Source organism: Struthio camelus, chromosome 21, assembly GCF_040807025.1.
Source record: "Struthio camelus isolate bStrCam1 chromosome 21, bStrCam1.hap1, whole genome shotgun sequence".
NCBI lineage: Eukaryota > Metazoa > Chordata > Aves > Struthioniformes > Struthionidae > Struthio > Struthio camelus.
Window position 1 is genome coordinate 1,846,121 of NC_090962.1, and position 20,306 is coordinate 1,866,426.

A 20,306-nucleotide genomic window follows, 5' to 3' on the forward strand; every position below is an offset into this window, starting at 1 on the left:
TTCCAGCTATGACTCTGTATTTGCAGCTTGCAACTCAGCAATGAATGCTCCTTTTCAGGTGCAATTAAAGCATCGCTAGTTAATAATACTATTTTAAGAGTAACACGTCCTATGCACTTGAACAGTGAGCACTTTAAGTTACACTCTCAACCACAGCACATGTATCGTTTCCCAGAACTCCAGAGGATAGGAATGTGGTTTGCAGTTGCGCTACAATGGTCAAACAGAAAGCTATGGAAAAGCTTTATGCGTTGTTCTGGAACAGATATTCCATGCAACATTTGATAAACTGGTCAAAAACAAATTAATCCAAGAACTATTACAACATCATTTTTTTAAAAGAAACCCAAGAACTTAAAAATCATGTGCTTCAAATGCTGATATAATTTCATACTGTTCAGCGCATTAAACTTTCAGAGGTGAGTCACTATTTTTTTTAAATATGGATTTGTGTAGCCTTGCCACACAAGCAGCGACTGATTTGCACCTAGTGTTCTTGTGCTTCAAGTCCTTCAGCTGTATAGGTAGTAGAAACAATCACATAAAACATTCCGATGGGATGTATACAGAATAAAGGTAAAATTTTAAGAGTAGCAGGAATTAACAGTACTGCATCCAGTTACAAATAGCGTGTCTTATCTTGTGTGCTTCGCGTTCTTCAACCTTATTATAGCACCTTTCACCTCAGCTCAGTGCCTGCAAAAAGACTGGGAATCAAACTAGAGCAAAGAATAGAAAGTATTCTGTATGTGTGTGTGTGTGTGTTTTGAGAAAACAAATTAACAAAAAACAACAGAGTAATTATTCTTAATCCTGCAAAGGTGTATTTTTCGAAATTTTTCCAAAACAATTAGGAAATAACTGTTATGTGGGCAAGCACAAATTATGGTACTTCAGAGAACCACACGAAAATGCCATTATAAAACCTAAAACGGCATGCATCCATTTTTTATTTTGAAATTGGCTAGTACAAACTAAAAATATTCTTCAAATATCCCTTCCCTTTCAATAACAAGAGACACGCGTTCCACGACGCACTGAAGGACAACTAAACAAAAAAACCCTTGGTGAGCACTGAACCGGAGCTGGCTAAGAAGTTTTCAACAACAGTATTTCTACCTGGAACAAGACAGTTTGCTGAATCTGTAGTGCTTCATGCAAGCATAAATTTGAAAGAATTTACAGCAAAACTCTGCTTGTTGGGTGCAGTTCTGCTAGGAAATTGCCACATTTCCTGCAGCTTCGTTTGCTGTTCAGCCAAAGAGGCCAACCTCTCAGGAGCTCCTCAAGCTACTCCTTGCTGTACCAGATGGGCTCCCAATGTCCCTCAGACTTTCGGTTCTAGCAGAGATCTGGCCGCGCTTCCACATTAGGAGTACGGACAATATAGCTAGAAGTCCACTATGACTCTTGGCTCTCTGTCAACCAGCCAGCAAATGCGGAGAATCATAAATAAGATCATGTTTGATCGCGGAACCTAAGAATACATTTCATTTTCCTATTTTCAGAACCAATACTCCACTCATTTCAAAATGAATTATTCCCTTTGCTTTCCTTACCATAGGACATTTTGAAATTTATTCTTTTGGTTCCAAAATGGATGTGATTTTTTTTTTTCAAAATTCCCAAAAGAAAGAAAACTGTTCTTTGACCAACATCCCCTCGGACTTGCATACAATGAAGTTCCCATAGTCAAACAGCATTCTCTTGTATTTCTGCTTGGAGATCACCTGTCCTTATGAAACGTTAACTACTATAATTGTGAGAGTAGTGCTGAAAGAGTCTCTTTAGTCTGATCAAGCAGCCATAGATAGAAAAGAGCTCCTTCCTCAAAGGATTTATAAACCGCCGGAACGGCAAATGGTTTTATACAATTTCACAGATGAGAAATACATGCATAGAGAGATTAAACAAGTCACCCAAACTTGCACAAGGCTGGACAGAGCTGGAAAATGAACCCAAGGTCTTAGTCTATCACCTTCATTAGGAAAGCATTCTCCTCCTTACCCTAAAGGTAGCACAGAGAGGAAAGACACTTCAGTCTACAAGGTTTCCGCTACAATTGCTGTCCGAATAAAGTACCCTTCACCAGAACTTCTAACCTTACAAACACCTCCATTACCTAGGAACGGAGGAGGTTTTTTTCCAGTAAAGGGACAAGTCCAGAGCAGGGTAATTTGTAAAAGTACCACTGCTATTTGCAATCCAAACATAGGCCTACAATCACTGCTAACCAGGCTTCAATTATGACAGAAGTGTTTCCAATCGCTCTCTCCTAGCTTGCTGGATGGCCCTGCCAAGAACAGGAGTTTTTTTACGACTCTGAAAATATACTACGCAGCAGTATGTTATTTATTTGTATGAAATCCTAAAATTCTGTATTTTGGTTTCTCAAGGTCTCAGGTTATAGGTTTACAATTGTAGTGATCATTCTGAAACATTTTTTAGGCAGCCAAAAAAGCAGTGTGAGGGGTGGAAAAAAGATCTAGGCTGCTGCCATAAAAGAAAAGCTTCACTAATTTGTCTTACCCACTGCAGCATCTGCGTTCTGACTATAAAACCCTTACCAGTGTGGTTTCTTGAGCTACGTTGATCGGCTACACTAGAGAGATCCTACATAATGATGCAGAGACGTATTGTAGACAAACCAATAGATTTGCAAATAGGTATGGCATTAATAGCTTTTAAGAACAGAAAAGAGGATTTGTGATAATTCCATGCAACTTTCTGCATTACTTAGACTGCAGGACTTCCCTGAAGTATTTCCATCTTCAAGATCAAAAGGTGATACATAGCTTATCCTTTAGGCTGAAAATAAATCCTATTTTGAGTGTTTTCAGCGATGGCCAACAATCCTTGGTACGCTGCTCCACCAGTTATACTTTTTTGCCCAACAGTAATTAACGTTAAGGGAGAAGGGCTTGTTCAGCGCTTCCCCCCATCCCCTCCGAACACAAAGCACTGTTCGACAGCAACGGGGGAATTACAGGGCCCTTTGTCTCCTCTCTCCCTGGCAAGCAGTCTGCCTCCTTTTTGCTTTCCGCATTCAACATCTCTCCCTTTTCAATTTTTGAGGATGTCACCTCTTAACCTTCTCCTGAATAAACTACATAAGATAGAATATCTTTCACTGAAATGTGTGTTTTTCGATTCTTTTCAAGACTCCTGAGTGAACCATCTGTGGTTTCTCAACAACTTTTCTGAACTAGCCATATTAGAAGCCGCTATAGGACTCCAGAATCATCCACGAGAATGTTAAATCCAGAGAGAAATTGTCCAAAGGAACTCCACTGAAGAAAACGGACTTACTCTTTTGAATGCATTTACCTCTCTGTCTTGTTAAACAGGGTCTTTTACAGATTTTAACACCTTTATCATACAAAATATAATACTTCAGCTACATCATAAGCTGTACTTAAGTGCATAGAGTTATTCCGGCATCATAAAACATTTAAATGTTGAGTGTTATCAGAACTGGGCCCTGATTTGCCATATCTGAAAAACTGTACGCTTGCATACATACAAATTCAGTTCTAGCTTTCCAGCGCACAGAGTGTTAATGAGATTTCCCTTTAAATAAAAAAGAGTATTTGCATTCTGATATTTTGGGGAAGAAATCAAATTCCCTTAAAGTTACTAGAAAATAAAACAGGAATCACTATGTATCTTCAAAGTTTCTGCCACATTAATTGCAATGTTGGCTAGCATACGCACTGGAATACGCTATTTAAATTGAATGTGATGAACTGATAGTCACATGCCTCATATCATTCTCAAGCAGAATTCATATTACTTTGAAATAAGCTTTTTTAGCTAGCCAGGGAATGGTAGTTTTAACAGAAAGATCTGTAAAAGGCTAAACTAATATTCCAAAATACCAGTCAGTGAGAAAATTATGATTTCTTGTGTAAAGCCAAAATGGTTCCCATCAATTTACCCTCACTGAAAGTTAGTTGCAGCCACACCATAACAAATCTATTCCATAGTTATTAATCCTAAATTAATAAAAACACAAGTATTCCCACTAGTTAGTGAGTCAGCTTAGTAATACACAATTTCTGCCATTAATTGCAACTGAACATGGACTATTTCCTTCCTGCTCTGGCATCCATGAAGCGAAAAGGTATGTCTGTTAACACCCAACTTTTTCAACACTGAACAGCAGATACTGTATCCACTGAAAGAGAGCACATCCCAAGGTACTACCAACTGTGGTTAGTTACACACCAAAATATTGTCCTAACAGGCAAGTCTCGAAGCAGACCCTCCAAAAGAGGTGCACTGAAACGCAGAACCCAATTTAATACTGGGAACACTGCAAAAGGAGCGGCAAGCGACCAAGCTGGGTGAATAAACTGACACGGGAAAAAGGCAGACTTTGAGCAAGTGACCAGCACTGGCTAGAGAATCAGCTGAGATTTCTTCTTCTGATTCTGGAAATTCTTGCTGGTAGTAATGAAATAGGTACAAAGGCGCTCCCCTTTATTAATTTATTATTAAATACTTCCCACTCATCATAAAATTATGCATAGGCTTAACAACTAACTGCTCATGATTTAAAAAAAAACATTACCCCCACCGAGTTACATCCTAAGCCATCCTCAAGCACTCCCATCAAACAAGCGTACGGTAACTCAGAAGCACGATCCTTCGGTAGGCCCCAGCATTTCATATCATGAACTCTTACTAGGCGTCGATAGAACTACGGTAGGCAAAGATTCAGGGAAAATCAACTGCGGACCAGGCCCACGCTAACAAAAGTATACTGTATTCAAGGCCATGCTCTGAAGATGGCCTGTCTCACCCTTTAGAGGCATAAGGGCATCCCTGCTGAGCAGAGGCGGCAGGAACACACCTGCAAGGATGCTGAGCATCAGCGTGAGCATCTGAGCATCAAATAAGCTTGAGAAGCAAGCTACATAATCCAGTTCTGAATAGGCTTTAATAAAAAAAAAAAAAAAAAAAGAGAGAGAGAGCGAGCCTGAAACACACCAGAAATAGGAAGCTTTGGATCAAAAATGGTAGACTCTTTGGGTAAAAATGTTTGGGGATTTTTCCAAGAACAGTCAATGGCTGAGTTGCAACATTCAGATGCAAGGGAAATGGAGCTTTCTTCACCCAAAAGGAAAAAGGAAAGGCAGGAGTGGGGGAAGGGTTACAGATGAAGGGGAAAAGAAAAATACATTTGTCATACAATACAAGTAGTTGAAGTATTTTGGGAACAGATTTACCATCTCTCAATTAAACATGAGGCAGCATGACTGTGCTTTCATTGCACAGTCGTTTCCACTATGATAACAAGTCCAACAACTGCTCCATTGTGGACCATGCAGAAATGAGAGGGACTCCCACAGTGCATATTAATCACTGACCTCGGATGCAACCGGGGGGGGGGAGAACAGCACCCAACAAAAATTAGTTTTCATTGCAGCATGGAAGGCAGTTCTTACTGCCAAGCAGAAGCAGAAATCCAGAGAGAATAGCTGTAACAGCAGGGCTCAACTTAAGGTACACACGCTTCGCCTCTTTTACAGCCTCAGAGTACACCTTCTGTATGAAGGTGGAGTCTTCATTTTTTGAGACCTCATAAAGATTTTCCTGAGTTCATGCCCAAGAAGCCTTCTGGCAGACTTTACCGAAGAGGAGGATTTTCAGCCATTTGCGAACCCTTTCTGCCCCAGCTTTTGAGACATACACAGAGCTTCCTGCTACAGCTTACAAACGTTTCCTCTCCCGAAAAGCGCAGCCCTCCTTACTCAAACATGTCACCAGAAACAAGCTTTCATGAGTATTATACACTCCATAATCCTGAAAATACTTGTGGTTGCTGTAAATGTTTTCTCTCCTGGCATTAGCAATTCAAATTATTTTCTACTGTATGATTAGTCTCTTTTGCACTTAAGAAACAGGAATTCCAACTGAGTGGAAAAGCAAAACCAGCTTTAGCAGAGCACAACCTGTGAACGTTTTCCAATGGCACAGGTAGGGAAGAGAGCAAGCTCGCTACCGAACACCGTTAATCTAACCTCTCATGTGGGCAACCAGGCCAGTTCTGATTAAATTTTCAATTACTCTGAATTTGAACCAGCATCGGACTGACTGACTAGTTCAAGAAAAAGCAGTGAAACACAGGTAGCTTCTCCTCCTGTGTTTTGAGCTGCTGCAAGGGGTGCTCGGGGCCTGGCAGCGGGCAGGAAAGGCCAACGAAACAGCGCATTTCCAGGTCAGGCTAGCCCTGGGGTCCCGCGTCGCCCAGCTGGGGCACCCGCGCGCTTTGCGCCGCGCCCCACCACCGAGCCCTCAGATCAGTGACTTTTATAAGGCGCTGTTAAACGGCCGAGATTACCAGAGAAGCGCAGGGCTGCTCGCGCGCCTGCCTCCGCTGCGGCGGGCTGCCCAGGGCAGCAGCATGGGCCCGAGGCTCCAGGCGCCGGCGGGGGCTTCGGGACAGCCCGCCGCCGTGCCTAGCCCTCCCGCCAGCGGTACTTCCCAGGCGCAGCACAGCATCTGGGGAAGACCCCGCGGAGCCCAGCAGGCCCGCTCGCTGCCCGAAGGCTGCAGGGCGCCGCTCCGGCCCCCCAGCCACAGCTCGCTGAAGTCAGCGGGAAGCCTCCCTTGCCACACAAGGCCACAAAGCAGCAAGAAAACGACCATGCACCACGTTTCTTCTACCAAAGATTTACAAAGCATAAAGCAGCCCCGGCGTGGCAGCTGTAACAAGTCCCAGCTGAAGTTTAAATATCACCCGCTACCACAGTACTTTAAACAAATTTATTGCAAAGCATGCACCTTTATCAGATGATTAAATGATGGCCCTTAAAGCAATGGGGATATAATTTTGCTGAGTTTATACCTGAAAATATTTCGAGGCTGATTATTTTTTGTCACATTGATGTGTTTAAAAGTTGCTTGAGAACAGTAGTTGGAAATGAGACAAAGAGATTCAGCTTGAGCTACGTATCTCAGAGAAGCGTATTCAAAACACTCTCCTACACCACTCGTTTTGTAAGCCTGATCCCCTCCCTCAGCAGCAAGGCCTGCTGCGATTCCCCAGACACTGCTAGCCAGGCGTCATTCGAGCACGCGGCCTTGCTCAGGTACTCCTCAAAGTCACGCTTCTTCCAGGTAAACTCATAGCTGGGGGGTTACTTCTGATGAGAGCTGAAGCACCTGGGACAAGTCCACCTACCAACAAGAGTTCTCCAGCAGAGATTATGCCTCTGTTTTCTGGTTTAGTGCTAAAATCAGTGCATTGCACTGCAGAATCTGCTGCATTGCACTCTCAGCATATTTCACCAGTTATCACCCTCGGCGCTCCCTCAGCATTGCCCTAGATGTAACACAACCAGTAAAAAAAAAAAAAAAAAAAAAAAAGCAGAGGCTATTTTGTTGTTTAGGAGCCATCTTCAGCTCTACTGAGTTTCATCACAAATTAGCTGGGTCTTCTTCAAGTGCTCTGTGTGGGACGTTGCCATGCACCGATGACAACCAGGCTGTCCTACATCTGCCCCCCTTCTAGGGGCAACTGTTTCAACGGTCTGGAGCGCCTGTTTATGTGAGAAGCGCTGCAGAAATACAACTCCACCTTATTGTCACTGCCGTGAAACTAAAATTACTCAGTCCTTTCAAGCTCACTAGCAAAATTACTCAATAGAAAGACCCACTGAAAGATTGTTTCCACAGATAATCAGATACGGGCACAAGTTTAAAACACGTGTGACACCAGCGAGGTTTGTGCAGCAATGAAAGTGATGCTTTGTTATGGGTGAGACACCTCACGCATGCTCTTTAAGCACCTGCAACGGAAGAAGAAAAGTCCAATGTTAAAGGAAGTGTTGGTAAGGGAAAAAACGTGTCAGACTTGTGGTGGATTTTGGGACAGGCTTTGTATTTGTTTCTTAATGTGTTTTTTATTATTATATGAAATTCCACCAAGGAAATACCCGTTTCTCTGAAACGACTAAGCAGCTTTCACGTTGCCAGCCACGGCACGGGACGCCGCAGCCCCCCGCGCCGGGGGGCCGCCAGGCCGTGCCCAGAAGGAACTCGCCTCGGGCAGCCAGGGCCGGAGCAGTAAGCGCCGTCTCCCTTGCATTTCACCGACCTTGTCATAAACACAAACGTGGGCCCAAGCCTACGTTCCTTCTGCGCTCCGAGCTCGCGCTGAGAGCGAAGGCAGGCAGGACTGAGCCCGAACGCTGCCGTCATACTGCACAGCGCTGCGCTGCTGACTGACGCACGGTGACTTTCCAAGCTACAACTCGGCAGGCAGCGTAAGATTTGGATGTTCACAGAAAACGGCTCTCTTTTACTTGCATATAAAGCAGTAACAGGCTCAAGTCCACAACGTGGCCAGGTCAGAAGGACTCCCTTGTAAATTTGGTTTGTATAAATGCAATATACATTTGCTAAATGAGAAGAACTATAGGCTCCCAGTGAACTCATGCATTGCTCTGGAGGCTAACATGGCACGTCAGGCCCAGGAAAGGCATTTGAGCAAAAGGGTAGGAAAGAAAAAGCGCACACCGAATTGTGCCTCTGTATCTAAGCGGGAAACAAGAGTGACAGGTTGACAGATTCCTGCCTTAGTTTGAACTACATGTTATAGGCGACTAAGCGGTAGTTAAAGTTTTTTTATTCAATTATCCAGAATTTGCAACTCACTGCTATCTGTAAGTTTAGAAACAGATACAGTCATTAGTACTGTAGTATTGTCTACAAGTGTTCCTTACCAAGCTATCACAATAAGAAGGTATCATTAGAAAAACAGCAACTTAAAGCACCCATTAGTCTAGGATATCCCCGAGGTCCATTTCGGTTTTTGACTCCTGAGGAAGAGCAACAGGGGATCTCAAACATCTCTTCCAACCAAAAGAGGAACTTCGCCACTGTCTTTAAGGCTCCACGGACCCTACCGGAGTTCCTGCACTCCGTGGATTTCCCTTTAGAAACATTCCCCAGGGAAGAAAAAGAAAACAAACCAAAAAATTAGGTATACTGCTACATCAAAAAGAAAATATGGAACATTTCATACCTACAGAAAACAAGAACTTCTACATGTTTAAATTTGAGGTGACAAGATTCTGCCTCTATTCGCTGCACACTCAATATGTCTCATCAGCAAAAAAAAAAACCAAAAAACAAAAAACCTTTTTTTGCCTCTGATTTGCAGACCAGTAGAGCTGGAACAAATCATGAACATTTTAGCCTAATTCAGCCAAGAGTGTAAACACTTATATTTAAGCAAGCATGTGCTTAACTACCGCCAACAACTGACAGGGCTCATTACCTCTGAATATTGTGCGGCCCATCTCTAATTCACCTCAGCTAAATTACAGCAAGACCCTATGCTGGTCTTTGCCTTGCTCCATTCAGAACTCGGCACGAACCTGACTCCCCCGGCTCTCGCTTCAATCTGGAGAGCTCCGCTCAGCTGACAGCCAGTCAAGATCAAAACCGAGGAGACACATCTGTAAGTCACGAAGGGCACTCTAAGGCACCAAAGAGCACCCATCCCAACAGTGACTTCAGAACACTGAATGATATTAGTGATCAGATTGCCACCTGATGGCCACAGCTGAAATACAATAGGAGGTGAGAAGCCTAGTCCTTATTTGTACTGAATCTGTCTGTCCTTGGTTATAAAGCCCAGTTTCCACAAATGTCAAGCACCACACCATGTACCGGGACCTGGAGTTGAAAGATCACCGCATGTCAGACAGGCTCACATCCTCTAGGATGAGCGTCTTCTGCAGCCTGCTTTCTAAACAGCAGCAGCACAATAAAAAAGTCAAAGCGTCCATCTGATGCATACCCTTCAATAAGACGCCGTTATTCAGTTCATCTGGAAACACTTTCCCAGTCACCCAGTTAGTGGTTAAGGTAACCAACCCCCAGTTGCAAGACAGCTGGTCACCCACAAAGACAGGTTTCCTTCAACACACAGGGAGTTTCAGGACTAAAGAGAAGAATAGTTGGTATTAGTAACACTTCAAAGAGTTTGAATACATAAGCAAAAGACTTAAAAATCAGCTTAAGACCATCTTTGGGAGGTAGTTTGGCTTTCCACTGCCAAAAAGGATGCAAAATAGTGCCAAAACTGTGGTGACACAAGTTATTTCTCATTCACTAAGAACAGGACTGAAGCATTACATGCTTCACAGCCATACAAAATTGAATTTACCTCCATCCACAGACAATAATCACTTAATTTTCATAGCTATAAAGAAAAGGCCGTAAATAATAAATTACTTAAGATTCTTAAACCTGTCACACAATTCCTTCCTTCCATCCACTGTAGGAACCTTTCCCTTCCACCTAAGCTCCACCGGTACGCAGCTACAGCACTTGCTGGTGGATACTGGTGAGCGCGCAACACATCAGCAACAGACCAAAGAGCAGCCTCCCAGACCCACGCGGAGGCCAGTGGTCTACGTGGTTCTCAGAGTAAGGAATCATAGCCTCAAAGGTCTTCTATGCACCTCCAGCTTCCCCAGAGGGAAAAGAGGATTCTGCTTTAAGTGACCATTTAGAAATGTCTCCTTCATTCATTCATTCATGAAAACTCTTCATTTTCATGAAGAGCTTTTACTGCTGAGAGAAAGACTTAAGGAATAAATGTACAGGGAGGTAAGTGGTCACAAATGAGAAGTAGATGGACCAACGTGCCACTGTGCCAAAGGAATTCCACATGATCTGCTTCTATCTTTGAGCGATTATATTGTTAATACAAGCCTGAATTTAACTTTTCAGCTTAACGGACGCTTCTGCTATAACTTGGTATGACTTTCTGGTTTTTTCCCCCAACAGATGAGGAAAATATCTAGGAACGTGCAGCTTGAAATAATATTTTTCTTCCCTGCAGTTGTCCCTGGGATTTTTTTTCGACCCACCTCTAGCAGACATCCAAACTCGAGCTCTCTCAGCTCGCTGGCCTGTGCCTTCCCTTACAACAGTGTAATTCAGGTCTCTAAATTCTTACATATTATTTGCATACTACGAACTACAGGATTTCAGGAATGCTCACGAAGCAGCAAGATGGTGACTTTGTAAAAAGGATCCCAGAAGTCAACACAGTTGGGACACAACTAGCAACACTGTTCAAGGGTCTGATCCCCAAGGTCTCATTGTAACTCAGTGACATCACTTTGTGGCAAGTAACACTTGTTCTGATAAAACCATGCAAATTACAGGTATGGCAAGGCCCTCGCATTTGGAGGACTACTCAGGAAAATTCATATTTATACCTGTCTTAGCAACAGCAGATTCAAGTTCGTTTTAATAAAAGAAACAAAAAACAATTTACGCACAAGATGTGAACTACAAGAACGGACAATGACTAAGAGCCGATGAGTTAATCGGCCACACTTTTCAAGGAATATTCTCAAAATAGTCGCTGCCGACCTTGGCTGTAAAAAGAACAGGTATTACAGATTTAAAGTGCCTTTGGTTTTAAGTAAAAAAATAACTGTTTTCTTTTATTAAGGGATTTCTGCTGGCAGAAATGAAGAATCAAGCTTGTAACAATATTTCAAAGTGTTCCTTAATACGCATTTTCCTCTAGTAAAACCAGCAGGGAAAGTGTCCAAATAACTCTCCACTAAATGCCAGTATTATATTTCCAGCAAAAGTCTAGTTCAGCCAGGCATCAAAAATATTTCCACATACGAACCTATTAGAATCCAGCTCTTAAGAGGAGGTTGTCGCCTGTAACTACACGTCACCTGATCATCTGTGTCCTGTGTTTTATTTTACATTTGAACTTAAGATGACATTTCTGCAAATTCTGCTGCGTTTAATTAATTCAATGCATATTTGGATGCAGTATACAGAAGTGGGCTCTTTTAAAGAAGAAAAGGTTAAACTGTCTCATTATTGAAGCCACCGGAAAAAATTATTTGTCTTCGGGATTCCTGTGGCTAACCTATTTACAAAATAACAACTCCAATGAGGCATCACAAGAAAAGTACAGTGTATTTCACATACAGTTGTTAATAAAGATTTGTGAAGAAGAATCTGTAAAAATAATATAACAGAAAGAGGAATGCCTAAAGAAAATGTCCCGATTTGTAAAGAAAAATTACAATTGCTTTTCAGTGGTTTGCTTATTTTTGCTACAAAATACTTTCCCTTTAATATCCAGGCTTTATACGTATAGAAACGCTCCACAGAAATTTCTTTGTTGGCAATGTAATAAGGTAAAACTTGAAAAATGACTGCAAGATAATTTTTCTCCTAAAAGAAACGTTACCCATTTAGAATTTAAAAAAAAAAAAAAAGCAGTGAGACTAGGTCTCCCAAAACTAGAGAATGATGCTGGATATTTCCCTCAGTCCTGAACGTCAAACCATAGAACAAGAATAAAGCATTTGTAAGTCTCCAAAAGGGGACCTTGCAATTGGAATTCACATCTCTGCCAAGTGAAAGCTTTTCGGCTGTTGTCACCGTCTCATTGTCATTCTACTCACTGTGGGTTCCCCAGGGTCCAGAACAGGAGTCCTGGCATTATTAACATAACAGATTAATAGCAGTGGGAAAAGACATTTTCACAAACATGCTAAATATTAATAATAATCAATTACAATTTATATTTCCTAACGTGAGCCAGACAAACGTACCCCCGGCATGGAGGAGAGGAGGAAGGGCAGAGCAAGGAAAGGGACAGTGTCAACAGACTACAGAGAATAAAAAGGGAATCAGTGAATCAATGCAGGACAGAGGACTGAGCCGTGAGGTGGATGTCAAAAGCAGAGCTCTATTTTCAGAGGCACAGAGGCACACATTTTAATGCTGCTATATAAGCTGGATTTTCCATTCCTAGCCAAAAAAATTCCACTGAAGCTCACCAATTTTATATCACATAATAAACAGCAGAGCTCTGCAAGAACAGTGAAAAATTGCTTCTTACTATTTTTACCATCCAGAGTAACACTGTACTTGGCAAACTGTATTTTTCTTGACACTCGTAACCCCTTTTTAAATTCAAATATGAACAAATTTACCAAATTTATAGATTTGCATTTCAAGCCTGCCTTGTACTCAGATTATTTTCTATCACCTACAGATTGTATCTTAACAGAAGAAACTTGTGAAACTTGTTGCATTCTTCTGAAGAATTATCCCAGTAAAGTTTTTGAAATCCAAACATTTAATGCCTTTAATGATCTTTATCTCACATACTTTTAATTTCTAGCAGCAGATGAACACCCGAAGCAGAACGCACAGCCCTGCTGATCAGTGAGGCTCCTGCGTTATCCACCACACAATGTTCCTGTTGGTAAAATCAAATTAAACCATTTCAGCTCAAGACCTCTTAGCAGAATATAAATTCCACTCTGTCACTGAGCTGAGTCCTCCCAGGGCTGCATAAGACCAACAGAGTTTTGACTCACAAAGTTCAAGGACATATTTTTGCAGCAGCCTCAAACCTCAGAGCTTGACCCAAGAATCATGTTTTTTCCAAACCTGAAACTCAAAGTGAAGGTCTGTGTGAAACCTCCTCTTTGTACAGGAGAGGCTGCCTGAGCTTCTCCCAAAACAGCGTACCGAAAGGGTTCCCAAACATAAAGCTGAAGCTTTTATCTCCGAAGACTTTATACACCTGCATTAACCGGCAGGCTGAAGAGCATGCACTGCCTTTACACACCAAAGACAGCAGATCTTAGGGTAACCAGAACAGAGGACAGACAAGAACGCAGCACTACGCCCGCTTTCGTGCTGGAATTCCTTCCTCTCGGATAGCTCCGGCTCAAGACGCGCCGCAGACTCGGAGCTGGCCTGCTCCTCGTCACACACGCAGGACCCGAGTCTTGGGTCAGGACCTGGCGGTTGGGGTGCTAGCCCCGGAGTGGCTGGCTGCTTGCCAGGGGCTAGCACTACCTCTGACTGCTTCTGCCTTCAGATAATATTGCACTTAGCTACTGCCTTTTTACCTTACCTTCTACTGGAAAGCACCCTGGCTTTGGCTATTGCTCCCGAGTTTCTACTCACAATCCTCAAACTTTAGGAAAAGTCTATGACTAGGAACAGACGGGGATCTGCAGAGATGGCAGTCTCCGGTCAGACTGTGTAGAGTTCCCTCCTGGAGAGGAGTTAACCACCGAGACGAGCCTCTCTGGGCGGCCAGAGTTAAGACTAGTCAGGAGAATCTGGAGGAGGCTAGGAACAGAGGCTTCTCTTACAAAGGCACCTGGAAATGGCTTTCCCGTCTTCTGCGCATCCCGTTACAACACGGGAGGAACGCTGCAGCGTTTTACAGCAAGCCCTTGCTTGGCTGTGGGTTTTATTCTAATGCTCTTGTGTATCCCCAACTTCCTTCCAGGGCCCAGGGAGCACAACGCTGGGCTTGAAACCACAAAGTCAGTCACCAACATTCATGTGAGCGTACTCTGGAGTTCCTTGTGACCATACTGTCATTCTTTCTTCCTCACTATTAAACATAGGAATTACCAGCATTTTTTTTCTTAACAGTAATTGCCCATACATAGATGATGTGGCTTTAAGGCAGGGGAAACATTGCAACAACAAACATGCAAGCACTGCAGATGGCAACTGAACCTCAAAATTTGCATCTGACCTTCACGGCTGAGACACACCTCTAACTAAAGCCATTCTGTCAACCACCACCTCATGTTTAACCTGTCAGATTTCAAACCTCCAGCTAGGGAAAACTTAGGGAAACTGACGGAGATGTCTACCAAAAACTTCCCACCCTTTGACTGGTGAGTCAAACTACCAAAACAAAACAAAACAAAAATCAAAGACCTTTCCTCCTCCAGCTACCAGTTTTCTGGTGGATTACACCAATGTTTAACTAATATGAAAAATGGGAATTTTAACTGGGCAAGAGACAACAATAAGAAACTCAGTTCCATTTTTTTTAAATCCAGCTCTCTGCCGAGATCTCCTCTTCTTTTTCCTCCACATTTTTCATCTCCTGATTTCAATACATGTTTGCACTGTGAGCACCTCTCTACAGAGACTACTACTTCTGCATTTTTTTCCTCATCACTCAAGTGCTCTTTAAAGACAGGCTTTCCTCTCTATTAGAAAAACAAAAGTCTCCGACAAAGTACTAAGCACGTGTTTAATCCCAGTGAGTGCTTTATTCCACTGAAGCCTGTTTACAGGTCACTTCTGATCGAGGAAAGTGCTCCTAGACTTTTCCCTGCAAAATTTAGGAGAAGAATGGTGGCAGGTTCGACAAATGACAGCGGGACATAACTCTGCAGATAATTCTTTCCTAACAATTTGTGAACAAATACAATCATCATGAAACAGGTAGGTTTTCTGAGCATTTTGCAGATGGGTTAAAACGACTTGTCCGAAGAGCTGCGAATAACTGTCCAGCAACCATATCACAGCTGACACCTTCACAGCAGTCTCACGATCTCCAATGGAAAGTCACCCGATTCCTGGGAAAGCTGCTGTAGCTTCAGACCCATTCAACTTCACGGTCACAGCCCAGTATCTAAATTACAGCTTATCTTGACAGAATCCGGCAACATCACTATTTACAAGCTCATCTCTTTAGATTCCGCATTAAGTCGCGGTATGGGAAAACGTGGAGACAGGAGGAAGACGAGGTGCTTGCAGTACACATACCCACACACAGGCAGAGGTACAGGATCCTACTTACCTCCACTTTTTTCCAAAGCAATCTTAGGTGTTGCACCCACACCTGGCCCCATTTAAAGCCACCACGTTATTCTAAAAGGGATTATTTATACTAAAAATGCTCCCGGGACTCCTGTATTTGTATTTCAGGGCTGCCGCATCCCCTATTTCCTCGCTGCTTTAATATAGCCTGAGGCAGAGCGAGTGAAATGACTTGCGATGCCACTGTAATTTTTATCAAGGCTTGTTCCTGGTAAAAAGCCTCTTTGTTTCAAAGAAATGTGATTTGGCCTTTTTCCTCCTCTGCTATATTCCTTGGTTAATATACCACTTCCACTTGCCCTGGGGCTAAGAAAGGTATTCCATGGAATTGGTCAAATCTCACTGTTTTTCTTCTAAATCACAACTGGCTTTTTTTCCTCGACCCTTGCTAAGCACTATCTAAGCTGACAGTCTGAACTTGAGATTTCATTTGTGCCTTAACTCTTCAACTCCTGGATTTTAACAATCACAAGGCTATGTTAAAGAGATGCATGTCAGACCTGGTCAATCTGCTGTGGCAAAGGACAGCAGTGATTAAGAGCAAGCCAGGAAGGAGAAGCTCCAGCTAGCCTACTTACCATCAGAAACAAATTCAGCCATCCCTGAAAGAGGTACATTCAGCTATGTAGTCATTTAGTATAAATTTGAAAGTAAAATGTTTCTGTCCAGCTGGTGACTTTCAATTTGATTCAAGTGGTTTCAAAAACACTTTTCACAGATACTCACAGAAGAGTACATTAGAATCTAATATACCTGAAAAAATACATAACAAAGCGTACAGGAACTGGGACACGCCATCTCCTATTCTGCACTGAAAACAACTCCTTCAGAGAAATGTACTGCAGCAGCCTGATGTAACTTAAGAACAGCATGAATGCTTTTTGCTTTTAATTATTGTTGTTCTCTTCAAATAAAAAACAAAGCCCAGACTAACAAAAACATACCAAAGGAGAAAAAAACAGTGGAGTATAGTCTGCCAATTGCCTTAAAGACACTGGATAACCAGACTCTGGCTGCCAGAAGCAGATGATCCTCAGTGAGCAGAACAGTGCTCCTTCAAGGAAAAAGCAAGACTGAAATTACAATTAAAAACAAGCACAAGACAGCAGAGCGCAAACCTGAGTCTTGATAGCTTCATCCTTCTTTTGCTAGGCTGGTTCTTTTAAGGAGATCTACCATACTGACATTCACTCCAGGGAAGCGTTAACATTTTCCCAGGTGACCTTACACTTCCAGCATCATCTTCTGGCAATAAGGCCTAAATCCAAGCCTGCAACGAGCACCAGGCAGGCAGCTTCCTGGACCTCCAAGGAGTCCAACAGAATCACCAAATTATAGCACTATGGAATAATAAGTTATAGCAATACACAGTAAGTAAATCGATGAGCTTTCATACCAGATGAAGCAGCTGACCTCTATGGAACAGGCTTTGAAAATGGGATCGATCCAGGGCCTAATTGACATGGCTTCATGTAAGCTGGATCATGCTGCAACTTTCATAAGTAGATGAACCAGCAAAATCCTGCTGTGCAACTAAGCTGCTCCACTCTGCACCAATTTCTACAGAACAAGGAGCTGACACAGAAGTGCTTGGAGAAATACTATTCTTTCCAAGAAAGAAAACTCCTGAAGGCCATCCTATAAGAAGTTATACAGTCTTGAAATGCTATTTAATTCAGAAGAAAGGTAGAAGTTCAGATGTTTTCTAAGAACATGCCCCAAAATATTTCAGTTCAACACTGCCAACTCATTTCAAGTTGAAGATATTTAGCCTGACTCTACAGCCAACATTTTAGCCTTGTTAGAAAAAATGACTTTTTTGCTGGAAGTTCAATAATATTGATAAATTACCACAAAGCATTTAAGTTTTATTCAACGAGCATTTTCCAACCCCATCCGAAAACTTTCTACGATTGAACATACACAGTTCTTGGCCTGGTTTCCTATCACGGGCCTTATACACAGATATCTAGTGTTATGTTATTAAAAAGAGGAATGAATCTACAGCTTCCTAGACAAAGCCAAAATGACATGCATTTTATTAAATATAGAATTGTTTTACATAAATAAGTAGCTGTGCGCTTTGGCGTTACTAAGCTTAATTTATAGTTTTCAAACCAAAAGACAGGTTCTTCCTTGTTTCTTATGAATCACAAACAATTTGTTTTTAAACACAATAATGCTTAACCCAGACTTGGCATTGCTTAATCAAGTTTAAATTTATTTCATCTCTCATAGTGACAAATAAGGTATATTTTCCTGTGAGCTACATGGCAAAAACAGTGTTCGAGTAAACTTAAATACACTGATAAAATAGTATTTGAAAGCAGAAGGAAGATGTTGTTCAGTGTTGTCAGGCATTGTCATGATAACCACAGACCCATGGTCTTCAAAGCATTTTACAGATAAACTTGGTATTCCTTCTTTTTTTTTTTTTTGTTTAAGGCATCTCTTTCAGTCATATTTGGAATAAAATTCAGCATTTACCAGCACTCGGAAACATTGCGCACTGTTGAAAGCATAAGGGAAGAACATTTCACCCCAAAGAAAAACATTACTCTGGACAGTAAGTTACTATCCACCGTACTACAGCATTTTTGCATAGAAAACAGAAGTTAAGACTCTAATAGGTCCTTTAGCAGTCAGAACCAAGAAAGTCCTTGCTTTATGTGTAACCTGAAAGAGAGCATCCCCACCCTAAATTACATGGCACTTAATAATCCCTGATGCAGGAAGTTTTCCCTATTGTTCAGTAATTTTGTTCAGCAATTTAAGCAGATTTCTAAACTTTGATATCCACAAAATTTTGGAATAAAACTCTTTAAAAATGGCATTCTGTTTTCTTGGGGTCCTTTTGAGACAGCTTTCCTTGATGAAGCAAATGTTAATGTTGACAATGAAATTAAATTCACGCAAAAATAAAGTTCATTAAGGTAAACACCACCCAAAGCCTTTACTTCTTCAAAGACAATATCTACACCTTTCTGTTAAAAGAGATATATTTTTAAGTAGTACAAATATTTTCCCTTGTGTTCACTGAGAGTGCCTCTTTCAGAGCTTCTTTGCAGAAAACAGAAGAAAGGTCCCCAGATAGCAGTATAGATACTAGATAGAGAAGAAAGGTCTCCAGATAGAAGCATATGAAATCTTAGAAGGTGTTAAAGATCTCTGTACAGGTCAAATGTTTTTTTCTATAACGCCTTAGAATGGTGAAATTGCTTGAAAAAGTTTTCCTGTAAGTATTTGGTAAAGCAGTAAGGCCTTCTGGTAGGCTTATTTGACACTCATTTTCACTTAATACTCAAATTTTCATATGGTCCTTGGTTGGTCAGCGTGGCAAAAGCATAGAGACCGCAGCTAATGCACGTACAAAGGGGTCAAGCAAAGCTCACTGATCATTTCTGTAGGAGTGCGCCTATCTACCTGGGCTCTGAAAAGCTACAACCCAAGGATTCAAGCCATGGGCCACCACTCTCTTTGGGAACTGAGGTGCTGCTGGGCTACACCTTGCATTTTTAAAGAGAGTCATATGCTTCACAGACTGCATCTATAAGGCAGTCATCTCACTAACGGGACCCAACATGTCTCACAAGCACAGACAGAATGAAAGAGAGCAGCTCTGGACAACCAGTAAAGAAAAGATTTTAAAACAGAGGGGGCAGTTTTAGCGGAAGTCCTCGTGAACCAAGCCAAACTCTTTTACGCTCAGCTATGGTGAGTTGCTCACGAGTCACCAGGTAATCGTGTACCAGTTCCTGCTGCACTGACAAAACTACTGCCGACTCCTTCAAAGATGCTGCCTTTGCCATGTCATTTCTAGCTCTCTCACCTCATTTTTCAGCCCAGTCTCAGAAGCCAGCAGGGACAAGAACAACCTCTACTGGAAGACCATCCCGTACCTAGGCAGGGTAGCAAATGTCAGCAGGTATTAGACCACCAGCGTCGCTCGCCCTCAGAGGCTGCACGGGACGGGGAGCGCGCGGAAAGGAAGCAGTTAAGCGGCCGGGCTGGGTACGCCCGGAGAAGAGGCTCTCCCCAAGTTGTGTGCGTGCCCGGGAGCAGACGGAGCACTTCACAAATACCTTCTCGAACGGGTGGGAGGCGGGAGGGAGGGGGGAATGAATTACTTACTAATATTTATATTCAACCCCATTATACTAGATCAAATCTTTTTTGTTTCCCCTCTCTTCTCTTTCCCAATGCAAACAAAGACGCAAACTTTTAAAAAGCCCGTGTGCATTTGAACAAACCTCTTTGGAGCACAAACAAAATCCCCAGCACTTGCCACATCCTATCAGAACCATAATAAAGATGTTTATAGTTTTAACCATCAAATAAAGTGCTTAATTCCACCGAGCTTGTCCCCTCCGTTCAGTCACTCCACAGCTTCATTTAGCAGGCCAGTGGTAAAAAAAATTCATTAATTTTTATTAACAGGGAGAGCCATTTGTTCCCTGTGACAATATTTGACTTGTCGAAATGATTTTCACCTCTGCCATGAGGTGCGCGCTCCCCACATACATCACCCGATTACTCCAGGAACGGCCAGAGTTGCAGTCATTAGCCAGTGAATTAACGACAATCCACAGCGCTATTAATCACGCTGACAAAAGCGTTAGCTTGCTGCTGACCCGAGCACGGCTCTGGGA

General features: G+C 42.3%; 1 protein-coding gene across 5 annotated transcripts in view; it reads right to left on the reverse strand.

Moving 5' to 3' along the window:
• Window positions 1-20,306, reverse strand: part of PRDM16 (PR/SET domain 16) — a 346,662-nt gene that overhangs the window by 222,394 nt on the left and 103,962 nt on the right. The window lies entirely within an intron of this gene.